General features: G+C 32.0%; 1 pseudogene; it reads right to left on the reverse strand.

The window, feature by feature from the left end:
* Nucleotides 1–501: 501 nt before the first annotated feature.
* On the reverse strand, nucleotides 502–3964 carry LOC149510745 (putative disease resistance protein At1g61300 pseudogene; annotated as a pseudogene).
* Nucleotides 3965–12466: the final 8502 nt, after the last annotated feature.

A 12466-nucleotide genomic window follows, 5' to 3' on the forward strand; every position in this document is an offset into this window, starting at 1 on the left:
TATGGTACTTTAATCAATCATTTTTAACATTGTAGGAATTAAAAATTTAATAAGGATATTTTAATCAATCACTTTTAATACTTTTTTAGCGTAATTATAAAAAATTTAATAATAAAAAAGAAAATTAATTTAAATTAAAAGTTATAAAAAATTTACTAAGAATATTTTAGTGAATCATTTTTAATCCTTTTGGAATTAAAATTTCATAATTTTAAGCAGTTTAATTTCACAAAAAATCTATTTTTAATTTTAGTTGATTTAAATTAAATTTAAATAAATTAATAAAAATTATATATTTAAAAATAAATTTGTTAATTTAAAGATTTATAAAAGTATTTAAGTCAATCATTTTTAACACTATTAAAATTTTAGACTATTAAAATCATTTATAAAAGATAATAATTTATAATTAAAAAAAGACGAGAAGAATATAAATAGTTACTGCACGTGTTTAAATCAAGAAAAAGTTGATAGCATAACATGTTAGCTGACCATAAATAAAATCACACAAATTGAGATATTTAGGTTGAAGCTAAAATTATTTACTCAGCATTAAAATGCAGCCTATATTTAAATCCATATAACCAAAAGATTCACCAATAACTTAGTCAATTTAATGAACATGATACAAATCAGAAAATCATCCACGATTTTAGAACACACCGCTACAGCTTCAAACACAACAATTATAACTGAGGCAAAAGGTAAAAGTAACATGGTTACTCTGCAATTTCAGTCATCAGACGTAAAGCAGGGAAGAAAATCGTTTAGAGCACATTCATCCTCCCATTGAAGCTCTTTCCACCATTCTTTCTCTCCCCTAATGCTGATTTTGTTTTCCTTTGCACTGTTGGAGTTGAGTGGAAGTCTTTTCAGCTTTGGGCACCGATGAACATAAATTTCTTTCAAACATGAGAAGGGAAGTGTATCCCAGTAAAGCAGGGAAGAAAATCGTTTAGAGCACATTCATCCTCCCATTGAAGCTCTTTCCACCATTCTTTCTCTCCCCTAATGCTGATTTTGTTTTCCTTTGCACTGTTGGAGTTGAGTGGAAGTCTTTTCAGCTTTGGGCACCGATGAACATAAATTTCTTTCAAACATGAGAAGGGAAGTGTATCCCAGTAAAGCAGGGAAGAAAATCGTTTAGAGCACATTCATCCTCCCATTGAAGCTCTTTCCACCATTCTTTCTCTCCCCTAATGCTGATTTTGTTTTCCTTTGCACTGTTGGAGTTGAGTGGAAGTCTTTTCAGCTTTGGGCACCGATGAACATAAATTTCTTTCAAACATGAGATGGGAAGTGTATCCCAGTAAATGCTCTTCAACTCTGGCAAATACTGTAAGAAAAGAGACTCGAGTTTTCCAAATAGGGTTAAAGTTTCTACTAGCTCAGCCACTTGACTCAGTTTTCTCTTATTGATTATTTCTTCCATATTGTTGCAGTCCACTACATTAAACTGCCTCAGGTTTGGAGCGAGAATTAGCCATGTTATGTCCTTCAATTTTGAACATTCGTATATAAATACTTCGCGAAGGCTTTGGAAGCAATGTTTGCTTGCAATCACAGAGGTTTCAATGTGGCTCTGTGCTTTTATCATTCTGCCCACCCCTCCCCACTCCATCTCCACTTCTTCCAAACTTTCAGACTTCCCAAGGTCTAGAAATTCTAGACTCTTCATATTCGCTAAAGATAAAATATTCAATCGCTTCGAGTCCTTTACCAGTAGAAGCTGAATAGCTAAAGTGCAGCTGCATAACCTTTCAGTACGCAAAAGGCTATCGAGACCCAAAGCACTTGTTGTATTGACAGTCAACACATTCAAATGGTTCAAGCACTTCAATTCTTCCACCAAACATTCACTATTATCTTCCACTTCCTGGCCCAAAGAATAACAGCGAAACATTCTCAATACTTGCAACTTTGAAAAAGTAGATATCAACTGTCTTGGAATTCTTATGGTAGACTCAGAGTATTCCAAGTTCAGGCATTTAAGCTTTTCTAAAGCCTTCAATTCAATTGGTAGCTGTCTTATCCCTGTATAGGAGAGATCGAGACATTCCAGAGACACCATTTTCGAAATTCCCACTGGCAATTCTTCTATACCTCTATTGCCTGACAAGTTTAGAACTTTTAAGCCACACATAAATTGGAAGAAGTCATTATTGATCACCTTCAACTGATTACCGTTAAGAAACAGAGTTTGGAGATCACGACAGTTAGGTGCTTCTACTAGATTTTCAATCCTGTTCTTCATCAATGACATCCTGCGTATACTTCCCCAATTCTGAACTTCTGGTAACTTAGTTAATTGATAACCTGCCTGCACAAAAAACCTCCACTTTTCTTCTTCACATTCACATGCTATCCACAAACTCATGTCACGAATCACATCATGCATCTTTATGCGAAATTCATTTATTTCTTCCAATAAACATGCATGAAGAAGAGAACCAATCATTTGGTGGCCTTGGTTTCGAGCTAGACTTGTATTCCCGTGTCCATCCAAAAACCCCTCTCCTATCCAGAAATCTATAAGCTTTTCTTTATCAATTGGGTAGTCCTCTGAGAACAAACTACAGTACAAGAGGCAAGTTCGAAACATGTCATTGGGAAGAGAATCAAAACTGAATTTTAGAAGTGGATATACCTCTTCACCCATGTCTGGAAAAACAGAGGCAGATGATCTCCGACACACTTCAATTGCATCGTTCCATTCTTCAACTTTGTTCTTACAAGCCATGGCACGAGCAATGGTGACAAGTGCGAGAGGTAGGCCTCCACATTCTTTGGCCAATTCATGAGCCAACTCACAAATACATGGATTACTATCAAGTGTTTCTTCACCAACTTTTTCTTGAAATAATTCCCAAGCTTTTTCTTCAGGCAAACACCGCACTTCAATCTTCTTTTGAGCTTCCATTTGGCCACAAACCTTGATAGAACGAGTTGTAAAAACTAGTTTGGAACCATTTTTTTGAGTTGGGAGAGGTATCCCAACCTTAGATAGATCAACTCGCTCCCATATATCATCTAACAATAAGACAAATTTCTTTTCCTTTAAAACCCTAAAGATGTTTAGAGCTTTTTCCTCTGGAGTTTTGTCCTGCCATGTTCCATCAGCTATTCCCACCCTTTTAGCAATGTCATCTTGGATCTTTCCGATCCAAAACCCTTTAGATACTACAATCCAAATAACTACATGAAATCGATTTGGGGGTTCACAGAACTTGTTGTTGATTTTGTTCAGGAGGGTTGTCTTGCCAACCCCTCCCATGCCATACAGGCCAACAATTCCCACTTGTTCAGCTTCAAGGATACTCCAAGCCTTATCGAATGTGGATTCCAAACCAACAGTATGCTCAGTAGGTCGTTCAGTTACTAGAGGCGTTGGTTCCTCCTCAGCCACCTTGTCAAAAACTCCTTTGCTCTTATGATCTACAACATCTCGAAGCATTTTGGTAATTTGCTTCCCAAACTTCAGGTTGGACTTGGGACTCATAGAAAAACAACCTCCTACACATAATTTCTTAATTTCCTGAGGACTTTGCTCAATCAACAAATGAGCTCCATTAATCAAAGTTTCTGCCCTCGAAAGCCAGCCTTGAACTTGGTCTAGCCGCTTCAGCTGTTGTTGATCTTCAGCTATTTTCACTCTTCTGATCACATCATTCCTTAGATCCGTCAATTCTGCTAATGCAATTTTTAAAGCTTCTACGTTTTCTTCCAGCTTGCATACAAACTGTGCTTGTCCGGCAACACAATCACAGCAGCGGGTAATGACAGTGTCGCATGAAGCTGAGATCGAGAAGATGTTACCCATAGTTAGGCTTTGGTTTTAAAGGGGGAGTTGAACAATTTCTGGAAAGGAGAAAAATGAACGAAATCAAAGATGCTTTTTGGAATATCAAGCCAAAGGGTGAAAAAATGAAAGAAAGATATGCAGAAGTGCACAGAAGGCAGAGAATATCTCATGGAAGTTTTTTTTTGTTTGCTAATTCTAACTTAACCAAGGGTGTTGGGAGTAGTTGCTGTGGGATTACTACTATTTGCCACTTTCTACTTGTTTACTCCATTAAAAATATTCTGTTTGCTAACCGATTTAACTGGTAATTATACCACAACCTACAGAGAAAAACACATCAGACAATTTACATGTAATGATATGATTTTTTTTTTTTTAATTTTGGTAGGATCAAATAATAATTATGTTAAATTGGTTCTTGTAACAATCATGCGTGTAGGTTTTCCGAGCAAAAGATGGCCTTGGGGCCGGGGTGGCTTTTGGCATCTACCATTCGGCAGAGGCGGTCAAGAGGAAGTTGCACATCAAAACAATGCATTATACTTAGTGACAAATTAGTCAATAATGACTTTTAAAAATTAATTTAGCGGGGTGGGTTTTCTGTTGTGTGGAATATGCACAAACTTGGTCCAATTTGGCGTGCACATCGGCGACTAAATAAACCAAATCACTTTCCTTTAAGAACATTGGTTAAAATTTTTAACTTTTTCACTGGACCTAAAGAAGAATAATTAGACATAATTGAAATATCATATGTGGAAAAATAGTCAGTCATTTCGAAGAAGAAAAATAGAAAGAATGACTTTTTAAAATCTTAAAGTTTCAAATTTAAGTTTTATTGTATTTGAATTTAGTTTATTTTATGTTAATTTATTTATTTAATAATTTTCTTATAAACGAATGAAATATGTGATTTTTGAAATTATTTGATTATAATTGAAAATTTTAATTGTAATTACATTCAATAAAAAAAGATGGTTCCTCCGAATACTAAATTTATCAACCTTGGTTATGGAAACTTTGTTTTGATAATTGAAGCATGGTAAGGGTATTTTGATCCATGTCCACATAATTAATCTCTCATAGAGAGATAAAATTGGCCCAATAATTCTTTGATTTGGGAAAAAAATTTAACAGATTCTACGTTTTTTGTACGAAGGAAAGGAATTCAGTATGAGAAGAGGTTTCGGGGTCTTTGTCCAGAATTGGATGTTGAGGCTGCCATTGAAGCATCACTGAAAACCTTCATTTTGTAGTTTCAAAACATACATTATTTGTGTAAAAGGTGCGAATTAAATTGAATTTTCCATGTTAGAAAATTCATGGAATTCAATTTCGAAGGCAGCTAAGCACCTGTACTGATTGAAATAGGGTGAGAAGAGGAGGTGTTTTGATTGGAGCTGGGAGCTGTCTATCCTTGACAAAAGCAAAAATTGGACGCATAGCATATGCTTGTTAGGCAAAGGACTTTTAAAGGGGAAAAAACAACTTATGAGAAAAGGCCATGTAGCTCCAAGATTTATAAGACTCTTGAAATTTTCTTTGCTGTTTACTATAAAGCCAAAAATTTTCAATAAGATAAAAAAAAGAAGGAATTTCATTAAATTTTTTATAATATCAATAAAATTGTTTGTATATTTTTGGAGTTACCAATATTTTACATTGCATACGCGGAATTGTTGTTTATAAGTTTAAATTGTGAATAAATTCAATATATTCAACTTAAAAAAAAAAAAAAGAAGAAGCTATTTGACATGTTCTTTCTTCTTTTCCTCCATTTTTCTTGATAATTAATTCCTAAAGCTTCATTGACATATTCACCCTTTTAGATAGCAATTGTGTGTTCCATTAAGCGGTTGGGTTGTATTCTATATAAGATTTTTATTTTTTGTCAAATGTGCGTTCTACAGATATTAAAATCAAATAGGGGTCCAGTGGAGATTTTTTTGTATGAAAATTATGCCAAACGTATCATGTATGCATTTGGTAAACAATATTAGTGCAACTGGAGTTGAGTTTCAACGCGTTATATCCCCTTTTTTTTTCGCTGCCCATGAAAAATTCTCCTCCCCACCACAACATCCTTTTCTATGATGCCCGTACTTTCTTTTCTTTTTATCTTTTTTACCCGTTAAACAATAGTGAAGGAACAAAAATGTCCCTTAGCTTTAAGTTTTGTTTTTTTATTATTTTTATTATTTGTTATTTTATACAAAAATAATAAATAAAAAATAGTTTTTAAATATATAATAATAAATTATTATTTAATATAAAAATAATTTTAATATTTTTCAATTTATTAATAAAATATTATTTGATATAAAATCATTTTAATAATTTTTAATTATTTATTAATATCACAAATATCAAATATATTTACAAATTTTATTATATGTAAATTTTAATTTAATGTCTTTAATAATTATTTTATCTTTTTATTATAATTTACCTCATTACTATCGTTGTGTTTGCATTTAAATATATATTCCATTACTAACTTTAATCTTACTGTTATAGTAATCAATTTTATTATTATAGTAACAAATCTTATCTCCACCACTATTTTTATTCTCATCGAAGCCAATCTTATCATTTATCTAAATGGACTCTAAGAATGAGCTTTTAAAATCATTAAGTTTCAAATTTAAGTCTTATTACAGGTGAATTTAATTTAATTTTGTGTTGATTTATTTAATTAATTTCTTTTTTTTAATAAATGTATGTGTGTAATATGTGATATATGAAATTATTTCATTGCGATAAATTTTTAATTGTAATTACAATCAATAAAAATGATAATTCTAACAAATTCATTAACTACATGAAAATTTTGTTTTCATCAAGTTATTTATTTTTCTAAAATATAAAAGATAATAAAAACAAAACCAATGAATTTAAATAGAGTATATCTATATCGTATTTTTATCAAGTCAAACATATGTAAAACATAAAAAATTGTAGCATCAAATTTGTGTAGCGCCCAATAGAAAAAGTTTTTTTTTTTATCAAATCCATATATAATTTTTACTAAAATTTTAAATTATTTTGCTTTTATATTTTTTTCATATTATTTTTATTTCGCATTTAAAATTATCAAATCTAAATTTAAGCTTAGCAACAATATTTTGATTGGTTTGCACATGACTAAGCTCTTATAGAGAAATGCCATAAAAAAACATAATAGTCAAGCATATAAACATTTTTATTTTCTAAATCTGAGAATTAACCCAAATGATTCGCTCTCCTTAAACAAGATAAGATCATAAGGTAAAAATATTAATGATATTATATCATGATTAAATAAAACTTTAGACAAAAAGAAAAGGTTATTCTCATGAATTATGAAAGAAATAAAACCAAATCTAAATTATCTAAAGGTTCGGGAACATGAAGCAATAGTAAAAGTTTTCAAAACCAGGAAATTAAAGATGTATTAAGTACACTGGTTATGCATAATTACATACAATAAAGTATGTAGATTCATGTCAAATTGAAAGAATATATATTCAAGGTAATTCATCAAGTTACTAAAAAAAAAAATTCATATGAACTTGAAACAGAATCTTCTAAGTCAAAGAATATAAAGACCTAGTATATTTTACAATATATAGTTAAAAAAGTAAAATTATGCTTTAAGTTTTTTATTAAAATAATAAGAATCATATGACTCGTATTTCTTAATGATACTTGTTTTAAGAACAAGTTGCATATAAACCTATATAACAAGGTTTGTTATGAAATCCAATTTTAATGCTTTGTGGAAACAAATGAAATTCAAGGAATAGCATTCTTGAAAGAAATTATAAATGATTAATTGTTTTACAATTATGGTTAATAATATATATATGTGTGTGTGTGTGTGTTAACGGCTTAACTTTTTTGTTGCAAACCAATAAATTACAAAAGAAACTTAATAGAAAATAAAAATTGATATAATTTTGGACAAACACTGAAGCCAAGTATTGTTTAGAGAATTTACATAAATATAAAATGATTATCTTGATATATTTACACCATAAAAAATATTAATTACTACAAAAAAAATTTTATAGCATTGATGTTAATTCACCAAAGGAAATGAAATTCACATGTTTATAAAATGATGAATTAGACAAAAGGATGTGTATGGAATAACCTTTTTCAAGAGAAGATTATAAAAGCATGTAAATTAATTAAGTTCTTAATTAAACTTAATAAACTCCTAAAAAAATTAAAATTTGATGAGAATTTTGACTTATAATATCATGTAATGAATTATACAATTAAATATATTTATAATAAGTTCAAAAAATTATCATCATTTGACTATATAAAAGATTATATGTTTAGTATGGATCAAGCATAAGTTAAAAATATAAAATTCTTGTGAAGCTGAAGGGTACTTACGAATCTGAACCTTTGATTTTCTAACTCAAATTATGAATATTTGAGTTTCCATTACAAATTTCATCAAATCTGATCTATGACTCTTCTAGACGTGATTGTCAATGAGTGTTTTGTTAGGAAAATGGGGTCCAGCCCCATGTAAGTGGTTTTGGACCAAGTAAAGGCCATAGGCCTTGATCTTTCATTTTACACAGAGCCCTAACTATTTAATAAAAAAGAGGTGGGGTTGTTTTAAGAGAGTGTCGAAAACCAAGTAGAAAAAGAAGAAAAGCCAGAAAAAGCAGAAAGATAAAGGAGAAGGGAGAGTTAGTTGAACGAAAGTCAATTCGTGGTCCGATTGAGTTGAAACCTTGTCAGGAGGCTTATGATTAAGAGTTCTACATTTTGAACAGTGAAGATTGGGTTTGAAGCTCTCTAGGAACAAATCCATAGTGTATTTGTTGAGTCACTTATTTGGTGAGATTTTTTCAATTGTTTTCTAGTTGTTGTTTAGCTCTAGTTTTAGCTAGAAAAGAACTTTGTATACCTATTATTTGATAGTGAAGATTTTTCTGGTGGTTCGTGATTTTTTTCCTCTACACTAGAGGGTTTTCCACGTAAATCTTGGTGTACTTTATTTTTTTGCATTTTTTTATTATTGATTGTTGTCTATTGCTTCTGTATTGTTGTGATTATTGCTTCAGGAGCAACAAGTAGTATCAGAGTGAGGGTTATTTTGAGACATCGATACAGAAGCAACCCAGGATATAAGTAAATTCTGTTTAAGATCATAAAGGGTGATACAAGTTCCATGATAAAATTGACAATATTGAATTATTCAATTTGAAAGCCTATGATGAAGGATCATTTATACTATAAAGATTTGTATGAGCCAGTGTTGGGTGATTCGGCTAAACCAATAGATATGAAAGATGAAAGCTAAAATAAGCTAGGTAGAAAAACGCTAGCTATAATTAAAAAATGGGTTGATATCAACGTGTTCCATCATATAGCGCAGGAGTCAGATGCTCACATTGTTTGAGAAAAATTAGCAGCATTGTATTAGAGAAAAACATGTATGAATAAAGTTATGCTTGTTAAAAAGCTTGTAACTTTACAGTACAGGGATGGACGATCTGTTACAGAGCACTTGAGTGATTTTCAAGATATATTTAATCGGATGACTACTATGAAGCTTAAGATGGATGATGAAATGAAGACGTTATCTTTTTTTGGGTTCATTGCTAGACAACTGGAATACTCTAGTTGTGACTGTTCTTAATTCAGCTCCTGATTATAAGGTGACATTGGAGATGATAAAAGACAGTATGCTTAATGAAAAAGCAAGGTGAAAAGATGTAAACCTTAGGAATCAAGCTTTGATCACAGAGAATAGGGGTAGAAACATCGACAGAGGTCAGGATTCAAAAGGTTTTGGTAAGTCTAAACATAGATCCAAGTCTAGAGGCATAGTGAAGTGTTTCTGTTGTGGTAAGATAGGTTATATAAAACGAAACTGTAAAATCTTAAAGCAAGAGCGAAAAGATGAGAAAGACAAGAGTTCAGATAATGGCAATGCTGCAACAGTGAATTTAAATAGTTATTCAGTTACTTTGATTTGCACACATGGTGATTGTAATCATGTTAGCGATCCCAGCATTGAGTGGATAGTTAACATAAGAGCGACATATCATTGTGTTCTTAAGAGAAAGTTATTTATAACTTACAAAGCAGGAGATTTTGGTTGTACCAAGATGGGAAACAAAAGTGTGTCGTAGACTGTTGGGATTGGTGATATTATTATATAAACTAGTACAGGCTGCATGTTGACTTTGAAGGATGTCAGACACATTTCAGATATGAAAATAAACTTACTTACTATTAATGTCCTTGATAAGGAAGGATATGAAAGTCGACAAAAGAATGAACAGTGAAAGCTTCTCAAAAGATCTATGATAGTTTCAAGGGAAAAACTATGTTGTACAATGTATAAGACATTGATGCAATTAAACGGTAACTACGTAAATGCCATTAAAAATGATGTTTCAGCAAACTTATGGCACAAGAGGCTAACACACATGAGTGAAAAAGGGTTACAGGTTTTGGCAAGGCAGTCTCTTATTCCCTTGACCAAAGGTATGTTTCTCGATTCATGAGATTATTGTTTGTTTGGTAAGCATCATAGAGTTTTTTTTCGTAAAAATTCTTAGAGAAAAGAAAATAGATTGGAATTAATTTATTCTGACGTATGTGGTTCTATTGAGGTTGAGTCATTAGGTGGTAGTAGATATTTTATTACTTTTATTGATGATGCTTCACGTAAGACTTGTTTGTATATATTGAAATACAAAAGTCAGGTACTGTAATATTTTTAAAAATTTTATGCCATGGTTGAAAGGATGACAAGGTTACCCTTGAAGTGTATTCAAACTGATAATGGTGGAGAATACACTTCTAAAGGCTTTAAAGAGTATTGTTCAAAGCATGAGATCAGGCATGAGGTGATAGAACTTGAAACACCGCAGCATAATGGTATAGTTGAAAGAATGAATTGCACTATTATGGAAAAAGTTAGATGTATGTTGCGGATGGCAAAATTACCAAAGCCATTCTAAGGTGAAGTAGTTAACATAAATTGTTACTTACTTAACAGGTCACCATCAGTTCCTTTGGGCTTTGACATTCCAGAAAGAGTGTGGACAGAAAAAGATACTTCATACTCCCACTTGAAAGTTTTTGGGTGTAAAGCATTCATGCATGTGCCGAAAAAGCAGAGATCAAAGCTTGACAGTAAAGCTATACAGTGTGTATTTGTAAGATATGATGATGAAGAATTTGGTTACAGGGTATGGGATCCAGTAAAGAAAAAGACAATCAGAAGCAGAGATGTGGTCTTTCATGAAAAAAAAACTATAGCAGACCTTGAGAAAAATGAGAAGACTACACGAGTTACTATTGAGTGTAATGTTTCAACACTGACAGAGATTTCACAGGAAAGAGCCACAAATGGTGAAAATGAATAAGAAACAGAACTTGGGGATATGAATGAGCCAACCACAGTTAGTGATGAGCCAAATGCAATTAGTTTTGAGCAGGGGGAGCAATCCTCTCTACTTGAGAGTGTTGAGCAGGGGGAGCTACTTTCGACATCAAGTGATGTAGAGTCTCAGTTTAAGAGATCTACTAGAGAGCGTAGGTCATTTACTAGGTATCCAAGTTCAAATTTTATTTTAGTTACCAGTGAAAGAGAGCCAAAAAGCTTTCAAGATGTGCAGGCTACTTCGGATAGAGAGCACTAGTTAAAAGCAATGAAAGAAGAGATGGAGTCATTATGAAAGAATGGTACTTATGATTTTGTTAAACTTTCAAAAGGGAAGAGGCCATTAAAGAATAAATGGGTGTTCAAGTTGAAAAAAAATGGTGACAAACTAGTGAGGTACAAAGCTCGATTGATAGTCAAAGGTTTTGCTCAGAAACCAGGCATCGATTTTGATGAGATCTTTGCTCTAGTTATAAAGATGAGTTCTATTCAGTGGTACTAGGATTAGCAGCTAGTTTTAATCTTGAGCTTGAGCAACTTGATGTTAAAACTGCATTTTTGCATGGTGATTTACAGAAAGACATTTATATGAATCAACTTGAGGGTTTTGAAGTGAAAAAAAAATAGCACTTAGTTTGCAAATTGAAGAAAAGCTTGTATGGCTTGAAACAAGCTTCGCGACAGTGGTATAAAAAATTTGATTCTTTTATGGTGAGTCATAGCTATAAAAGAATAGCAGTGGATTCTTGTGTGTATATTAAACAATTCTTTAATGGTAACTTCATTATTCTATAATTATATGTTGATGATATGTTGATTGTAGGACAAGATGCTAGTATGGTTTGCAGGTTGAAAGAACAATTGTCTAAGTTCTTTGATATGAAAGATTTAAGTCCAGCAAAACAGATTTTTGGTATGGACATTATCCGGGATAAGAGAGCTGAAAAACTATGGTTATCACAGGAAAAGTATGTTGAACGAGTGCTTGGTAGATTCAACATGCAACAGGCTAAATCAGTTAACAGTCCATTTATCAACCATTTTCATCTAAGTAAGAAATTTTGTCCTATGTCTAAGGAAGAGCAACTAACTATGTCTAGTATTCTTTATTTTTTTACAGTCGGTTCTTTAATGCTTATCGTTTGTACAAGGCCTGACATTGCTCATGCAGTTAGTGTAGTGAGCAGATTTTTTTCTAATCCGGAGAAGATTCACTGGGAAACAGTGAAATGGATTTTTAGATATTTGAGGGATACCTA

This window comes from Durio zibethinus, chromosome 28 (genome assembly GCF_047325235.1).
Source record: "Durio zibethinus cultivar Kanyao isolate XHJ-2024 chromosome 28, ASM4732523v1, whole genome shotgun sequence".
NCBI classification, from domain to species: domain Eukaryota; kingdom Viridiplantae; phylum Streptophyta; class Magnoliopsida; order Malvales; family Malvaceae; genus Durio; species Durio zibethinus.